The sequence below is a fragment of the Megascapheus bottae genome, unplaced genomic scaffold (assembly GCF_031878675.1).
Source record: "Megascapheus bottae isolate mThoBot1 unplaced genomic scaffold, mThoBot2.hap1 HAP1_SCAFFOLD_195, whole genome shotgun sequence".
Classification (NCBI taxonomy): domain Eukaryota; kingdom Metazoa; phylum Chordata; class Mammalia; order Rodentia; family Geomyidae; genus Megascapheus; species Megascapheus bottae.
The window spans coordinates 24,658-41,568 of NW_028327276.1; the positions used below are offsets into that span (position 1 = coordinate 24,658).

Here is a 16,911-nt window from a genome sequence, read left to right on the forward strand (position 1 = left end):
CAAAATACAAGTGAGAAACTTTACACATATGAGCAGGTTGTAGGATAGTTTGAGGATTATTGTCCAAAGCCAGCTTGGGCAAAATAGTCACTGTGAAAACTTATATCCAAAAATCTATTCAGAAAAACTCACGAAGACACTGTGGCTCAAGTGGTAGAGCTATAGTCTTGAAAGTGAAGTGGCTCAGGGACAGTGCCAAGGCCCTGCCTTCATCCCAGGACTGCACCAAAATACAAGTGAGAATATAAAGATTGTATCCAAAGTCCATGAAGATGGCAAGGACTGTTTCTCTGGACAATGCTGAGTCACAGCAGAGGCCTCTTGCTCTTTTTCTGAACTATTTCAGCATGAAAGGAGATTTGGGTAAAGCAGCCTCTTTCTCTCCGTCCTTTCTTTTCTCCTCTTCTCCTCCCATTCCTGTTCCTCCTTCTGCTTTCTCCATCCTCCTCTTTTAATCATTTACTATAGCATCAATTTAGGGACTGGGCCTTTTGTTTGGCTTTTTCACTCAATATTCGTTGTCCACCCCTTGAGGACCCCCCTCAATTCTGTTTCTTTGTACTTGGATTGGGAATCTGCTACCTTTTTCTGCTGAGGTTGGCTTTGAACTACTATCCTCAGAACTCAGCCTCCAGAGTATTTAGGATTACAGTTGTGAGGCTCTAGAACTCTATAAATGATTGTGTTTTATAAGTAACTGAGAGATAATTATAGTCCTACTTTGTCCAAAAACGATCATAAACTATTACTGATCATCATTAACCCCAAGAATGTATCTGATCTCATTTGTTTGAAATAGAAAAATAAAATCACATTCTGCATTTTGAGGATAATTTGCTTTTAGCCTTTAGGTTCAAAACTATTAGCCGCGTGCTGGTAGGTCAGGCTTGTTATCCTAGCTACTCAGGAAACTGAGATCTGTGCATCAGTGGTTCAAAGCCATAAGGGCAAGAAAGTCTGAGAGATTCTTATCTGCAAGTAACTCTCTAAGAGCTGGATGTGGAACAATGGCTAAAGTGATCATGTACTAGCCTTGTGGAAAAAGCTCATGAACAATGCCCAGGACCTGAGTTCAAGTCTCAGCACTGGCACACATGCACAAGTATTAGGACAATATAAATATGTGATAGGCAGTCCCTAGTTTATTGGAATAGGCTAGGCAAATCTGTGAAAGCTTTTTAGTGCTTGATACATGTGTTACTAGGTCAAAACATGGTGTTCTAATGCTAGATGTTTTGAGTCCATTTTCCACTCATGAAACAAAAACCTGAGAATGAACGTCTAAATCAAGAGAGGTTTAAGCAGGGCATTATTGGCTCTGACTTGTAATTCTAGCTGCCCAGAAGGCTGAGAACTGAGGATTGCAGTGCAAATTGAACTTGGTTTGCAAAGGGTATGAAGCTCTTATCTTCAGTTAACAAGAAGATGGAAAGAACCAAAAAGAACAGAAATCCTGGGCAAGTTTGAGAGATCACTGCTGCAGCTTCAAGAGCTATTTCGTGGCAACCAGCTGGTTTTCACCCATCTTCTTCCAGATGGTTTAGCAGAGTTCGGCTGGCTCTTGCTCCACTGACCTTCCCTCAGAGCTCAGTGAGGATGCCCCTACCAGCTGGGCTGGCAGCCTGCAGGTGGACTGCAGTCCATCCAGGCCCCGCCCCGCGGCCCCACCCACCCGCGCTTAGACACGCCCCTCCTGCCCAGAGGACCATGGGAGCTGCTTGCCTGGAATCCCTGTGGAAAGCACAGTTGGAGGCCAACGGACAGGGGCTCTTGGTAGACCTACTAAAGGAGCATTTGGAGATTGTCGTACATTGACTTTACCTTAAAATAGGTACTGCAGTTATAATTTAGATGTTTATTTATGTATAGTTTCCTTATCATTAAGAAGTTGTTCCTTTATTTCGTGGGGAGTGGGTCCTGAACTGGGTTGGGGAAAGGTCTGGGTTTCTTGCGCACGGTTAGTGCTATACCATTTGAGCCACACTACTTAGGGCTTTCTGGTGGTAAATTGGAGATAAGAGTCTCCTGGACTTCCCTGTCTAGGTTGGCTCCAAACGGTCATCCTGAGACCTCAGCCTGCTGAGTAGCTACGGTGAAAGATGTTTGCCACTAACAACCAACTAAAAGTTTTCTTAATAATAACATTGTCATTTTCCATATATTCCAGTTTCACTCAAATAATAACTTACAAAAAGTTGTTAGGAAGTACAGAGAATATTGATCTGGCAATTGTAAGTTAAGTTGATGAAGAGGTCACCACTGAAATTTATATATCACCTTTTTCTCTCATAAAAGTTTAAAATTGCTGGATAAGATGAAAATTTATCCATGTTTTCAAGATAGTCAAGCCTTGTTTGTTACAGTTTTAGGTACAGAATATTAACATTTGCATCTAAGCTCTGTACTTGGGCACCTCATTCCTGTAATTCTAGCTAGTCAGTAGACTAAGAGCTGAGGATGGTGGTTTGAAGCCAGGCCACGCAGGAACGTCCATAGTTAACCAGTGAAAAGTGGAGGAGAGTGGCTCAAATGTTAGATCACAACCTTTAAGTTAAAAGCTACAAGGCAGCACTTAGAGACTGAGGTTGTGTCTGTGCCAGTACATTCCCCAAAAAGGCCACCATAAAATACAAATTGTGTGGCATCTGCTTACTATAGGAATGTCACACTCATGATCCTTCTGCCTCCAGAGTAGCTGAGATTAAAAGCATGTACCATCATACTCAGTTTCTCCTTCTTGTCCTTCTTCCTTCCTTCCATTTACTGTGCTTCTTCTTTTGGGACAAGGTCTGAGACAAGGAGAGCCTAGTTGGCCTTGAATTCCAGATCTTTCTGTCTCAGCCCCTCTGGGAGCTGTTATTACACATAAGCTTCACCATAGCTGACATATTATTGTTTCCTACCATAGTATAGTTTTTGCATTTTTTAGGAACACTGCAGAATGCACCATTTCATATAAAATTTGTTCTGAGATACTTACATTAATTACATAAACACTCTGCATTATTTTCTTGGTTTTTATTTTTTTCCTTGTTACACATAGGGAAGTTTGAACTCAGAGGCTTGTGCTTGCCAGGTAGTTTGGGGTTGATTTTATTTTAACCATTGAGCCATACCTCTTGTTAGCTTTGTGCTTGTGATTGTCTGAAGAGGGCCTTCCTTTATCCCAAGCCGTCCTGGACTTCTATCCCCCTATTTATGCTTCTCACAGAACTGGGATGACAGCATGAATCACCACGTCCAGCTTTTTATTGTTGAGATGAGGGATTGTGAGTACTTGGCTTAGTCTGGCCCTGGACAATGATATTATCAATTCCAGTCTCCTGAGTCACTAGAATTAGAGGTGTGAGCCACTGAGCCTGGGCTTCACATTCTATGGAAGTCTTTCTTCAGATGCATTTATTTTTCTGAGGGAAATGTCTGGAATATAAGTGCTAGCTCATAAAACGTAAGTGTAAATTTTATGAAAATGTCAGATTTTTTCCCCAATAATGTATCTAAAATAATGTAGAAGTGTAAAAATTGTTCTGTATCCTTGATGATCCCATGTGTTTTGGGCTTCTTAAATTTAATTTCTCAGGCTAACAGTGTAGTGGTTTTAGCCTTTCATTTTAATTGTTGATGATGTACATTTATTCTACACTTCCTCCGGGGCTTCATCAAAATTCAAGTCATATGAAGCCCTGTATATATAGTAATTATATTATGAATATTACATGGAGCTATTGGGTTAGTAGTTTGTTCATAAAATCTGAAACGAAAAAGTATGAAATATTCAGAACTGGTAAATCCAGAGAGCAGAATGCTTTCCTAGGTAGGAGCAGGGAATTAGTCTGTCAAAAGATTGTAAATGATATAATATTTGAATTAAGGATTACTCCTTGACAAAAGAAATGTAGCTTCATCATGTACATAGTGTGTATGAAGCCTTTGCCTTCAAGTCTCAGCGTCAAATTAAAGACAAAAAGAAAAATAGCATTTTTATACCAATAATACGTTTACATTGCCATTTTTTCCACAGGTGCAGATGGTGCACAACATGCCCTTGGCACCAGAGATGTAATCACACCATCTAATATATTTATGAACATTACTGGGACTATGATACTGAGGTAAAAAGCTCAGTCTAGTTGTTTTTTTTTCTGTGTTGATCTTTTGCTCAATGGCAAGACATATGTATGAAGATTTTCTTTGAGCTAGGCACCAGGGACTCATGGCTGGAATCCAGGCTACTCAGGATGCTGAGATCTGAGGATCAGATTGAAGCCAGTAGTGGCAGCAAAGAATCAGAAGTGGAGCTATGACTCAAGTGGTAGAACGTTAGCCTTGATTGAAAAAAGGGAAAGGATAACATTTAGGCCGTATGTTTAAGCTCTAGTACTGTGTTAGAAAACAGGAGAAGGCCAGTTTGCATTTCAATGTAATCTGCTTTTTCGCCTTAAGTAAGCAGATTTAAAAACATGGAAAAGTGTTATTAGTGAAGAGACTAATTCTCAGCAGTGCTATTAATTGGAACAAAAGGAAAGATCATGAGAAAGAACATGTATAGGAATGTAGGATTATGTGCTTTCTTCAGCAATAGATATTTGAATATCATAAGTAAAAAAGACTGTGATTAGCTGAAGATACGTGAGGCTAGTTTTATAGACTCTGGGTTAGAAAGGTCAACTATTTATTTTTTCTTTTAATTGTTACACAGCATTTCACAGAAAAATTCTGAAGCGATGAATAGTGATGAATATAAAGATAAAAACTAGTCATAGAAACTGTCACCCCACAAAAAGTTTCAAAATTATCTCCTAGACTTCCATAACCATTTAGTTTGCTGATGTCTTTGAATATTAATATGTTCAGATAATTCCGCCCTGAATACAAGTACCTATGTGCAGATATGATTATACAATCTATCATCTATAAGTCTGTCTTTTCTATCTGTCATTTATGTACTTCCTGGTATTGGAATTGGGGCTTGAACTCAGGACTTGTCCTCCTGTTTTGCTTTTATTCCCAATAAATTCCTGGTGGAATTATGCACCCTAGCTATCACTCTGTGTGTCAGGAAGTTGTGACTGGGCATAGGAGTTTGGATTCCTGGTCAATGGCTCTACATCTTAAAAAGACATACTGGCCATTCAAGTCGTGTATCAGCCCCTCTATTCATGATCTTTCATGTCATATACATGTTTCTCACATTTTCCTGTCCCATTACTGCTAAGAGAGGGGGAAAAACAAGATGAGGGGCAGAGCGGAGGGAGGGAAATGGGGACCAAGACATAAGAAAGGGTATCAATGTTTGTGAAGTGATGCACCTTCTATCTGGTGAATAAAATGTAACATTTCTAATAATTACAATAAAAGTATATGAAAAAAAAAGAAATAGCTCTTCTTACCAGAGACTTCTCCTTTAGGTAATCAAAAGCCTGGGATTTGGTAGGTCCATGTGCAAAGCCAACCCATCAGGAAATTCTGGGAGACTCCCTGTTCACAATAAGTAGCATTAAAGGAGGCAGGCAGTGTGCCTTATGAGATGAGGTCGAAGCCAGACATGGTGTAGAAAGTTGAGCAAGAGTTAAGAGAAGCCCTAAGTTTAAAAGTTGACATGGTCAGAATCTGAAATCGAGAGAGAGAGAGGGGGGGGAGGGAGTGAGGGAGGGAGGGAGAGAGAGAGAGAGAACACAAGCAGCAAGTAATCATCCTTTTAATTTCTTTAAGCTTATTATACTTTTTTCTTCCTAAGGGGAATTTTACATTGTGGTAAAACTTTCAGTATTTAAAACTAACACACTGAATATAATTCCATTGAGTTTTCTTGTTAGTGAATGCTTTTTCTTAATGCATAGATCAATATACTCTTGTGTCCTTGTGCATCTAGGAAAATACCCTTTCTTTTTCTATTGCTGTTGTTCCTAGGACTTCAATTGAGGGCCTGGGCACTGAGATGTTTTTCTTTTTTTTTTCTTTTTTCTTTTTTTCTGTGCCAGTTCCAAGGCTTGTATTCATAACTGGGGCCCCGAGCTCAGGCCCCAAGACTAGCAAAAAAAAAAAAAGAGAGAGAGAGAGAAATAAAGAAAGAAAGAAAGAAAGAAAGAAAGAAAGAAAGAAAGAAAGAAAGAAAGAGGCATTGTCCTTGCATTTTCACAGGCTAGTGCTCTACCACTTAAGGCACAGCACCACTTTCAGCTTTTTCTATGTATGTGGTACCTAGGAATTGAACCCAGGGTTTCGTGCATGCTGGGCAAACACTCTACCACTAGGCCATGCTTCCGGCCCACTGAGGTGTTTTTGCTCTTGGTTACCACTCATCCATTTGAGCCACAGCTCCACTACTGAATATTTAAATGTTTATTAGAGATAAGTCTGTTAGACTTTGATTCCTAAGCATATTTCAAATATGGATTCTGAGATCACAGCCTCCTGAGAAGTTAAGATTACAGATGCAAGCTAGTAGAGCCCAGCTGACCATTACCTTTTCTTTTGCTTAATTCAGTATTAGGATCCTTCTTATCATACAAATATTATCTTTTGATACATAAGCAAATTCTCTCCCGGAAAGTGTTTCTGTATTTTATTACTATCCTAGTGAAAATATTAGTACTTTAAAAATATGTATTTGATACCCTATCCTCCAAAGATTATGGGATGTGCAAGGTTGCTTTCTGTGTTCTTGAGTTAATTGCTTGCTGAAATATTCTCACCAGCCGTACTTCTGTATATCTGTAAGGTTTTTCTGTAGTCACATGCTTGAATGACATGAACAATGACGTGACAACAACCATGGCCGCAACAACAGTGGTTTCACATGAAAATCAGAAGAAAAGAGCTCAGTGATAAAGACACTGAAAACAACAAAGTTAATTTTTTACGAATTCAAACATTTTTACTTAATTAATTTTGAATACTAATTAAGGAATAGTAGCCATGAATTATAGCTGAAATAGGATCTTTACATCTTTATCTTATGCATTTGCTTTTTAATTTTTCCTCTAACCTTTAAGAAGCAAAAAGAACTCCAGGTCTGGTAATGAATAATTATCTCATTTGTATATTTGATGTATGGGATTGAAGGTATTTTCTGAAATACATATACATTTTGAAATACTGTTATTTAATTTATAGATCACACATCAAATAAATGGAGCAGATGATTCTAATGTCTTCTCTCAGTTGTCTGAATTGGTCTCAGAGGAGTCTGCCTTGCCTCATGATGAGCATTTCTCCATGTAAAATACCACTGAATACCTCTAAGGAGTTCTTTATTGACTAAGAAAATGCTGGTATTTGTCCTTGGCAAACTTCACAGGACTGTGGACAGCATGAAGGAGGCCATTGAAGGAATTTCCTTGGTGATTGCGCACTCTCAGTCTCTTGCCCATACTCCTGTCACAAATCCTACCAGCGAGGGGTCTTCTATGGAAAACTTCCACATGATGCAGAATTGAAGGGAAGTTTCCCTCCTGGAGAAAACCATGTGACTTCTTCCTCAAATGCATACACTTCAATTGAGAGCCTGGACCAGTAGTACCTGAGCAGGGTCAGTTGCATTTCAATATGTTCCACTGGTTTGCAAAGTTTGAATGATTACGCTTCATTTTTTGACATCCTGACTTGTTTGACTGCCTTGTGTTCAGTTAATATTGCTATCATTCAGTGTTCATAATAGAATTGGAGATCTGGGAATTTTTTTTAAACTTCAAGCTCTCATTCTGAATGTCTACACATTTGGGGTTGTTTTTATTGAAATACCTTTGTTGTTTACAGTGGTGCTTCCAGTATCCTCCATACATGTGCTCTCTACTCTCGGAATAATTTCAACCGTTGCTTTGTCTTTATCAGATAGTATACTGAAGAGCATTTTATATATGTCCCATACCTTCTCCTGTCATGTCCTCACTCCCCACTGCTGTCCTTCCCCCAAAAGTTCCTCTTGTACTTTCCCATTATTCATCTTAAATCTAAATTTACAAAATGGAGAGAAAAATGTGACATTTAGCTCTCAGTGTGATGTATTTGGCTTAGCATGTTGAGTTCTCTTATCCATTTTCCTGATAATGATATCATTCCATTTTGAGAGCAGACTCGTTCCTCATTTTGTCCACACACAGCAGTTTTATATGTACTCACTGGTGAATAGGTAGCTTTTGTTTTTTTGTGGGTCATGGGGTTTTAACTCTGGGCCTGGGCTCTTTCCCTGAGCTGTTCTGCTCAAGGCTAGGGCTCTAACACTTTGAGTTTCAATGCCACTTCCGTTTTTCTGGTGATTAATTGGAGATCAGAGTCTCATGGATTTCCTGCCTAGGCTGGCTTTGCATCGTGATCCTCAGATCTCAGTCTCCTGAGTAGCTAGCATGGCAGGCGTGAGTCACCAGTGCCCAGCTTCAGCTCTTTTGAATAGTGCTAATATAAGCACAAAGGTACAATGAGAAAAGATACATTTTTGTGTTTCTTGACCCCATAAGTATATTGGAAATTGAAATATTTTAACTTTCTGTGGAAGCTGCGTCAGATGCAATATCCCTTAATGCTTTAAAGCAGCTTCCACAAAATAATGAAGTAGCAGTAAGGCAACTTATTTGAACTAATCAGATAATTTGGAAACAGAAAGTAGGTATAATTCTGAATGTTTTTTTAATAGCAATCAGTGACATGTGACTAAGCTCACATAGAAATGCCAACCATACATTCAGATCACTACACTTAATTTGCAATGGTCAAAAAGCATAATGTAGCTAAAAAACTAGAAGAAAGACAATGCTCTCTTTTAACATGTTATACATTTATCCAAATAAATCAGAAAGGTACATCTCATGCTTCAATGAACATGCAAAAATAGTGACAGTGATATCTGTACTGCAGTTGTTATATATGAGCTTCCCCAATGCAAATTCCACATTCTGAGTATTTTGTGTGTGAATATATACTACATATGCTTATATGTACCGTATATATAGTAAATCTGGTTTATATTAGGTATTACATATAGCATATCTTATATAATACTGTAATCTGTGTTGTGGGATTAATATGTATAATATATACATAGATAGAGGCTCATGTATGAAAATGTACATACATATCCAAAGAAAAACACCAGGATACATATGTCCACACATATTTCATATATATGTGATTACAACAAATTAGTATTTATCCCCTTGTATCTATGCATATTAGGTGCTCATTTATCTCCAACCTTTCATTTTACTGGGAAAAGTAAAGATTTGAATAATAAGCTTTTACACTTTTTTTCAGAGAACTCCTAAAGATACAATAGTGCAAGCATATACTACAATATGACTATGCAGAAATATAGACAGTGACACTCTGTGTAAGATTAGTCCTCATTATGATCTTCCTACATGCCAACTTCTGGCTTTCTTTGTGTGTATTCAGTGGGCCACAGACATACTTGCCTACATATATACACATATATACACATATATACATATATATATACATATATACATATATATACACGTGCATGTACACATGCATATACACACACAAGCCTCTTTACAGGTAGTATGGATTTCTACTTGCCCATCATTATTTTCCACATGTCTTTTGTGAATACTACTATCCAATCTATCCCATTCAAAAATATAAGAATGCAGTATTGTTATGTAATTAAAAAGTACATATGACTCTTGACATTATATGACTTCCTAGATCATACATTCTGGTTAGTATTTCTCTACAGCTAAATGATTAGTGCGATTTGTTCTCATATAAAGTAGTTGCTTATAATTTTTTCATCATTTTTCTATGTCTTTGAGTTTGACAGATTTGTGATAGACCCATTTAGTTTTGCAACATCAGTTCAACAATGGAACCTTTCTGTTTGTGTTTAGAGTGGCAGCTTTTAGTGTTGTGCTTTCTAGCTGCTTTTGCACTTTTCTTTTTATTATATAGGTGATATACAGAGGGGTTACCATATCACCAGTCAGGTAATGAATATATTTGTCTTTAGATAATGGCATCCCCTCCTTTATTCTCTCCAATATTTCACCTCTGTTCCCTTCCACGAGTTATATAGTTCATTTTCTACATGATTTCTACTGAATATCACTACTTCATTTGTTCGCTCTCTGTCCTTCCACTTTTGTGTACCTCCCTTATCCTCCCCATAGACAGAAGCAGAGAGGCTCTTTGTTCCTCCTCCAAGAGTGCCTGCTTTGGTCTAATGATATATGATTGACCAGAGTCCTCTATGACTTATCATGTCACCATGTATTTTCGATTTATTCTCTGCCTATGTGTCATTTGTCTTTCTGAACTTGACTTATCTTCACTTAATATGATTTGTTCTGGGCCCATCCATTAACTCGCAAATGACAGATTTTTTTTTTGCCATTCCTGGAGCTTCAGTTCAGAGCCTGGGCAGTGTCCTTGGGATTTTTGAGGCTAGCACGCTACCACTAGAGCCACAGCACCACTTCCAGCTTTTTTCTAATATGAGATACTAAGGAATTGAACTCAGGGCTTCATACATGGTAGGTGAACACTCTACCACTAGGCCACACTCCAGGCTCCCAAATTACATTCTTTTTTTTTTTGCCAGTCCTGGGCTTGAGCTCAGGGCCTGAGCACTGTCCTTGGATTTTCTCAAGGCTACAGCTCCAGCTCTTGAGCCTCAGCACCACTTCCGGCTTTTTTCTATGTATGTGGTACCGAGGAATCGAACCCGGGTCTTCATGCATGCTAGGCAAGCACTTTAACCACTAGGCCAAACTCCCGGCCCAAATTACATTCTTTTATTTTATTTTTTGGTCAGTCCTGTGTTTGAACGCAGGGCCTGAGCATTGTCCTTTGGCTTTTAATCAAAGATAGTGCTCTACCACTTGAGCCATAGCACCACTTCTGGCTTTTCCATATATGTAGTACCAAGGAATTGAACCCAGGTCTTTGTGCGTCCTGGGAAAGCATTCTACCACTAGGCCAAACACCCGACCCCAAATTACATAATTTTTAATGGCAGTGTAAAACTACATTGTGTATCAGTATTGCATCACTTGGATCCACTCACCACTGTAGGCCATATGGACTGTTCCCATAACTGGGTTATTATGAATATTACAGAAATGAACATAGAGGTGCAACTGTATTTACAGTGTTCTGACTTGTGTTTTTCTGGATAGATGCCCTGAAATGATATGGCTAGGTCACAGTTAAGGGATTTTTTTGAGGAACCTCTAGACTGCTGTCCAAAGCGGTTGTATTAGTTTACAGTGAAATAGGATTCCTTTTCCCTCAAATCCCCCCAGCATTTGTTGTTCTAACTCCTAATGTTGGGCAATGTAACTGGAATAAGATGGAATCTTAGAGACATTTTGATTTGCATTTCCTTTATGGCTAGGGATGGTGGACTGCACGTCCTCTGTTTCTTTGTCATTCTTACCTCTTCCTCTGAGAAGTGTCTGCTCACTGTTTCTCATTCATTCACAACAGCTGCACTGCTATGACTTTGAAAATAGCTCCTTGGTCTCTACATATCCTTATACACATGTGTATTTATATGCAGATATCTAGCCTTTGACGGAAGACTTCACAAGGATGGTTCATTTTTGTTTGATTAAGTCATGGGCCTTGAACTCATGGCCTGGGTGTTGTCTCAGTTCATCAGCTCAAGGATAGTACTCTATTGCTTTGAACCTCAACATCAGTTTAAGTTTTCTGATGGTTTACTGGAGAAAAGAGTCTCTCAGATTTCTTGCCTGGTTGCTTTGAACTCTGATCCTCAGAGCTTAGGCTCCTGAGTAGATAGGAGTGCAGTCATGAGCCATCAGTGACCGGCTGTTCATTTTCATCTGTGCTAAATGAATAAACTATACACAGTCAAGGACCATGTGAATTCATAGACTTAGTTTTTCATTGATGTTAGCAATAATTCACCTAAGACCAACTTGACATAATGTAAATGCAAAGGGTATTTCCTGCTTTTGTCTAGAAATGAAGCTTCTTCTAGCAAAAGTTAAAATGTAAACTCTCCAAAACAAAGCTTTTATGCAAGATTGAGACATATTACTTTCCTAGCTAACCTAATTCAATGTTCATTGTGCTTTTGTTGATTCATGTATTTTGTATTTCATGTACTATTTGGAGTTCAATATGATATGACATCTAAATTTCTGCTTCTATATCTTCTCTATTTCTTGTTTGCTCTAGTGTTGGCTGTCTGTCCTGCTGCTCTGATGGATAAAAGTATCTGCAGGTGGAATGCAGGACTCCATCCAAAGTGATGCTTAGCATTTCAAGCTGCAGAGTCCTGGGGTATGAGGGATTGACGCAAGGTCAAATGGCTCTTCCTCATCTGAAATCTTTGTCACGTCCCAGGACTTATTGTGAGTGGCGTACACAGACTGTGATTATCTGACTAAGCATTGTGGTTGCAAGTACTTGACATCACAATGGAAAATGTCTTTGACTTTGTCTACTGTTTCTGTTTCATTTCAAAATTGAACATAATTGCATCCCTGAGCAAGATATGGACAGGCTTTGGAGTATACTATGTATTGTTATACTCCAGAATGGCTTAACACTCAGAGGACAAGTACATGGATATGCCAGGTATTTGGCTGGGCAGTTCAGTATATGATAATATTTGTTAGTATATTGTCCACATTTTCAACATTGCAGATACACAAAATGTTAATTTGGACAATATCAGAGAAATCACACTTTTTGTCAACAGTGCTGGGTATTGAAAGCATGGCCTTGTGCATGCTAGGCATGTGGTCTGCCAGTTGAGCGACATCTCCAGCTTAGGTTTCCCCTCTACCACTTCTCTCTGGTGGTGAGATATGAACTCAGAGCCTTGAACTTTCCAATTAAGTTTCAAAATAGAACACGAGGACATGGTGATACCAATACTCTGTCTTGTATACTGGTATTGCCACAATATTCTAAAGCACTCAGATGACAAGGACATGGACTCATCAGGTGCTTAGTTCCAGACACCAACTGAGGACATTACTCCTTGGAGACCCGTATCCCCCAGTACTGTGATGTAAATTGTTAGTGCATAGGCTCTTACTTGGTGATTATTTGTTCTTGTACTCTAGAAAATGCATACAACCCCTCGAATTGGGTTTCATACACAGGTGGTTTGATGAGGATTTTTTAAGAGTTCTCTTCTCTGCTCAGTAGAAGAAGAACTGCATCTCTTCACTGGTGTCTCAGTCATTCCCCCAACTTGTCAAAGGGCAGAATGTCACAGACAAAAGTTGCACTGCTGTGACCTTCAAACTAGTTCCTCACAAACTTGGTGCTTGTTTTCAGTACATCTTTATACACATTCTATCTATATTCAGGTGTCTGAACTTTTTTGGCTGACTCCTCTGGATGTATGTGTACTCTGCTCCTTATTATCAGCACTGAATTGTTGAATTCTACACAGTCAAATACTATGTGAATTTCTACACCTACTTGTCCTTCCCAAATGCCTATAATTCACCAAAAACTGACTCTCCAAGGCTGTATTTCCTGCCTTTTCCTAGAAATGAGTTTTCTTGCTCCATTTAAGTGTTCACCTCTGCTAAACAAAGGTTTTATGAAAGGATGACCAAGAGTTCATGCCTTATGAATCTACACCAGTGTTTCCTGTGGTTTTGTGGGTTATTTTCTAGTTCACTTGCTATGTGGGATACAGTTCAAGACTTCAAGCATTAATTTCCTTTTTCAGGGTTTTAAAGTTTTCATCCAAAAGGTCCTTTACGTTCTTAGTTAAGGTAATTCCTAGGTACTTTATTTTCATTGAGGCTATTGCAATAGGAGTTGCTTTCCTGATTGTTGCCTCATTCTTCTCACTGTTGGCGTAGAGGAAGGCAGTTGATTTTTGAGGGTTAATTTTATACCCTGCTACTCTTCCAAAGTTTTGAATCAGCTCAAGGAGCTTGGGAGTAGAGTCTATAGGATTCTTTAAATATAGAATCATGTCATCTGCAAAGTGGGATAGTTTTACTTCCTCTTTCCCTATTTGGATCCCCTTTATGCTTGCTTCTTGCCTTATTGCACTGGCTAGGAATTCTAATACTATGTTAAAGAGGAGTGGAGAGAGTGGACATCCTTGTCTCATTCCTGATTTTAGAGGGAATGGCTTTAGCTTTTCGCCATTAAGTATTGTACTAGCTGTGGGTTTGTCATACATAGCCTTTATTATATTGAGGAATGTTCCATGGATTCGTAGTTTCTCCAGAGCTTTTAACAAAATAAAGGGGTGTTGGATCTTGTCAAATGCCTTTTCTGCATCTATTGAGACAATCATGTGATTTTTGTCCCTGCTCCTGCTGATGTGTTGAATTATATTAATTCGTTTTCGTATGTTGAACCAGCTTTGCCTTTCTGTGATGAATCCTGTTTGATCATAGTGTATAATTTTTTTGATGAGCTGTTGTCGATGATTGGCCAGTATTTTGATGAGAAGTTTTGCATCGATGTTCATCAAAGAAATAGGTCTACAGTTCTCTTTCTTTGATGAATCTCTGTCTGGTTTGGGTATGACGGTTATACTGCCTTCATAGAATGAGTTTGGTAAAGAACCTTCATTTTCAATTTCGTTGAAGAGCTTGAGGAGTATTGGTGTGAGCTCTGTTTTGAAGACTTTATAGAATTCAGCTGTGAATCCATGTGGCCCTGGGTTTCTCTTAGGTGGAAGGTCTCTTATTGCCATTTCTATTTCAGTGCTTGAAATAGTTCTTCTTGGTTCAGTGTGGGTATGTTAATATTGGCTAGGAATTCATCCATTTCTTCTACATTCTCAAATTTGTTGACGTAAAGGTTTGAGAAGTATTCCCTCATGATACTCTGGATCTTGGTAATTTCAGTCGTGATATTACCATTTTCGTTTGTGATTTTGTTTATCTCGGTATGCTTCCTCCTCCTCCTCCTCTTCCTCTTCCTTCTCCTCCTCCTCCTCCTCCTCCTCCTCCTCCTCCTCCTCCTCCTCCTCCTTCTTCTTCTTCTTCTTCTTCTTCTTCTTCTTCTTCTTCTTCTTCTTCTTCTTCTTCTTCTCCTTTTTTGCCAGTCCTGGGCATGAGCTTCGGGCCTGAGCACTTTCCTTGCACTTTCTCAAAGCTAGAGCTCTATCACTTGAGCCTCAGCACCACTTCCAGCTTTTTTTCTGTGTATGTGGTTCTGAGGAATTGAACCTGGGTCTTCGTGCATGCTAGGCAAGCACTCTACCACTAGGCCAAACTCCTAGTCCCTCCCTTCTTTTTTGGTAAGGGTTTGGATGGAGTAAATCACAGTCGTCATAATTTTGAGAGTTTTCTTAACTGGCATTTCTCAGTTAAATACATTTTTCACTATTTCAAAATAGCCAAAATAGAGACTCTGTAAAGCTACAAAAGCCTCCACTTTAGTGGGGATGACAGATGTAAAGTCAGTATCCTAATCTCTTTCTCTTTTTTTTAGCTTCTTAACAGCAGTAAAAATGAAGGCAACATTTAGAATGAGCCCTTACATTATCAACATTCTTAGGTATTTTCCTCATTGTGACTAATTACTTACCATGAAAAAAGAGCCCAGCTGAGGTTTGCAGACAGTAACATGGAAAGAACAAGCCCTTGCTTCTAGGCTTGCTTATGACCATGAGAACAGTGAAGGTGCTGAAACAGCGATGACAATCTGTTGTCCTGCACTAGAGAAAGGACTGTGGTTTGGGAGACAGTTCCTCATCAGGAGGAATGACATCTCCACATAGCTGCACTAGATGATTCTGTACCATTAGTGAGGGGTCCTCTACAGAGAAGAGATTCTTTATCTGCCTTTTTCTCCAATATGTTTTTTTTTTTTGGTAAGGGAACCTTTCAATACTGTTTGGCTCCTAGCAAGTTTCTCAAACAGGATTTCTTAGGATTCTCTCTGAGAAACTCCAGATGTCTGGTGATGAACCAACTGAGAAGAACTCATAAAGTGAACTGCCACATTTCCAATTAGCAAAAGCACTTGTACTGCATGCGAGTGGCTGATGTCTGTAATCCAAGCTACTCAGGAGGCAGAAGCTGAGAGGACTGAAGAATAATGCCAGCCAGGGCTGAAAACTTTGAGATAATCCATCTCTATATACTTAGCCAGAAGTTGGGCTGGAGATCTAGCTCACCTGGTAAAGTGCCACTTGTGAAGAGTTCAAGCCTACTGAGCACCAGGCCACTGAGTTTAAGCCCCAGGATGGGCAAACAATGAAAGGGCAATAGTGAGAAAGATGCCTGAAAATGCAATAGGGCAATGCAAGATGCAATAGGGCAGTGCTGTACCACTTTGCATCTCCAACTCAGGCTGTTTTGGTTCTTCATTAGAACTAATAATGAAAGGATTTCCTGCCAGGGCTGGCTTTGAAATACCATTCTCCAATCGCAGCCTGTATCTAGAAATACAGGCAGGTGCCAGTCATCAGTGTCGGGTAGATGCTTTGCAGTTGTTGGATTTTTTTTTAAGAGTGCATATGTTGGGTGTCATGCCAAACTTCTTGTGAGGTAAAAGGACCTGATGAATAGAATTTCCTTCCTGGTTGAGGAAAGAATAGTAGGAAGGATGACCCAGGGTTTGAGAAGAGTGGGGAAGGAATAAACAAAGCATGACTAGGTTGGGCTGAACCATGCACTGTATGGTTCCATCTTTGTGTGTTAGAGTCTGGATATGAAATGTGCACTTAAAAGGCTCATAGGTGGAAGGCTTGATATCCAGTACACCAGCAGCATTCAGAGGTGGGCATTGGGAAGTAGTTATATTATGAGGCTTTTGACTTTATCCACAGATTCATTCGTTGAGGGCTTCCTAAATTTAAAGCATTAGTAGGAGGTGGGGAAAATGTTCAGAGTTGTGGCCTCATGAAACCAAAGAAGTCACTGACCCTTCCTTCTCCTCAGCTTCCTGGGTACCTTGAGGTGAGCAGTCTTCTCCACAACACCCGCCTCC

At 39.3% G+C, this 16,911-nt stretch overlaps 2 long non-coding RNA genes across 2 annotated transcripts in view; one reads left to right on the forward strand and one right to left on the reverse strand.

The window, feature by feature from the left end:
• The window catches only part of LOC150040170 (uncharacterized), a 38,542-nt gene that overhangs the window by 12,902 nt on the left and 8,729 nt on the right, over window positions 1–16,911 (reverse strand). The gene's annotated exons all lie outside the window — the stretch shown is intronic.
• LOC150040171 (uncharacterized) lies at window positions 1,706–7,604 on the forward strand. Its single transcript, XR_016534041.1, has 3 exons — window positions 1,706–1,831; window positions 4,022–4,112; window positions 7,117–7,604. It is a non-coding gene; the product is annotated as an uncharacterized LOC150040171 (long non-coding RNA).